This window comes from Nothoprocta perdicaria, unplaced genomic scaffold (assembly GCF_003342845.1).
Source record: "Nothoprocta perdicaria isolate Ctin4 unplaced genomic scaffold, notPer1 scaffold_62, whole genome shotgun sequence".
Lineage (NCBI taxonomy): Eukaryota > Metazoa > Chordata > Aves > Tinamiformes > Tinamidae > Nothoprocta > Nothoprocta perdicaria.
Genome location: NW_020455888.1, coordinates 1,167,158 through 1,169,272, shown reverse-complemented (window position 1 = coordinate 1,169,272; position 2,115 = coordinate 1,167,158).

The following is a 2,115-nucleotide window of genomic DNA, read 5'->3' as shown; positions in this document are numbered from 1 at the left end:
ACTGGGAGCAGGCCCATGGGCCCTGCTGGGAGCAGGCCCGCGGGTTGTGCTGGGAGCAGGCCCGCGGGTTGTGCTGGGAGCAGGCCCATGGGCCCTCTTGGGAGCAGGCCCATGGGCCCTGTTGGGAGCAGGCCCGCGGGTGCCTGCTCCCTGCCCTTCCAGCACGTCCTTTTACTGCTTTGGGTGAGGTTTTGCTTTTCTCTTTTCCATCCTGAGTTCAAACTGTGGGGTCTTTGGGTGCTGGTTTTGGGGGGACAACTTTCTGGCTCGCACTAAAGCAGCTGTTCCCAGCCAGGTGGTCTGCGTGTCTGACTCCTGGCTCCGGGGCTGCCTTTAGCTAAGGAACAACCATGTGGCAGCAGAGGGGCCTTCCCTGCGGAGGCGGTCGGGGTGCGCGGGCGCCCGGCCCCGCTGCACATGGAGGCAGCGGCGGGAGCTGCTTTTAGCTGCTCCCACCACAGCAAAGCCACCCTAAGGCTCCAGGGGCCTCTCGAGGCTGTGCTGCAGGGTTAGGAAACACTGCACGGACCTTGTCTCTAAATGGACACTCTGGTTCTCCTCCTTCCTTAGAGGGTTATGTATGTTAATGGCTTCAAAAATACTGCATGTCACAGCATCTGCCTGCTTCATTAAAGCGGGCGCCCTGTGACACGCTGCTGTTCCTGCTGCAGGGGATTTAATACCTTAATTCTGCAAAAAGATACAGAGATGAGAGACAAAACTGAAGAGAATTGCCTTCGCTTTTGTGTTTTATGTTGAGCAGATGGTCACTTCTGGTAGAGAACACGATTATTCGTAGGGTCATCTCCGTAGATCCATGCCCTGTAACTCTATAGGTTATGAAGGAACCAGCTGACATGGATTCAAAGCGTTTGTCAGGGATGTTTTTCACCAATTTATTGCATTTCACTACGCGACACACATGTGGGGRCTTCAAAACCTGCCACGCAGGGACGCAGCATCGCTGCCGGTGAGGGCTGAGGGAGCAGGTTGCAGATCCCTGCACACACAGTGCAAAGCAGCAGCTCCGCGGGGCAAACGCACTCCCCAATTTTGGCTTCTCTTTTTTTTTTCCCCCCATTTTGGGCAATTTGATCTGCCCTGGCACGTCCAGCCTATGTGCACACAGATGCCATGGTGACCCCTCCCTGCAGCCAAACACAGTTTCTCCCTAAGGAAATCTTCTCCAAAGTTTGCTGGATATTCTGCTATTCCAATTTAAATCAATAGGAGTCAATGGCTGAAACAAACTTGAAGCACGATGAACTGCTGTCTGTTTTCTTGTTCACACCGGTAAGAACTTAGCAGGGCGGATGGAGTGCCGTTGGACTGGGAAACCTTGCAGAACCCTCTGTATGTTTGAGGACATAGCCCCAATTCTGCTGAATTAAGCCTTTATCCTCTGCTCCCAAAGCCTGCTGGCCCTTGATCCGCCTCTGAACCAGCCTCTTGAAGTCACTACTGTTCAGCCCCTAGGAGGTCCAAGCTGGTCACGCTACCTCCCTGCTCGGGCGCCTCCATTTAGRGCTGTAACTACCAGAGCACGTGGACAGCACCATGTTAACCTCTTCAGATGGGATGGCACCAGCATTTTGTCSTAGGGCGAGCCTACAGTTTGGCTCCGATAAATAATCCACGCCTTTCCTTGCCCGTCCACAGCGACCACCAGGAGATCCTGCAGGCTCCATCCCATCCCAACTCAATGAGTTGGGATAAACTCAGTGAGTTCTTCACTGTGAGGGTGACAGAGCCCTGGAAGAGGCTGCCCAGGGAGGCTGTGGAGTCTCCTTCYCTGGAGATCTTCCAAACCTGCCTGGCTGCCACCCTGTGCCCCGTGCTCTGGGTGTCCCTGCTGGAGCAGGGGGCTGCACTGGRTGATCTCTAGAGGTTCCTTCCAACCTCAACCAGTCTGTGATTCTGTGACTGTGAGCGCARAATGGGCTAAGCCTGTCCCTAAAATCACCCTCAGAGGCTCCAGACACGAGCAGCAGGGCAGGGCCTGGGGAATCGGGCACGAGCTGCACTCTGCTGAACAGCAGATTCAGAGGGAATTCAAAGGGCACCGGTGAGTGGCACAGGCCATTTCTTTGCACAAAGCCTTTGTTGGCAATAAAC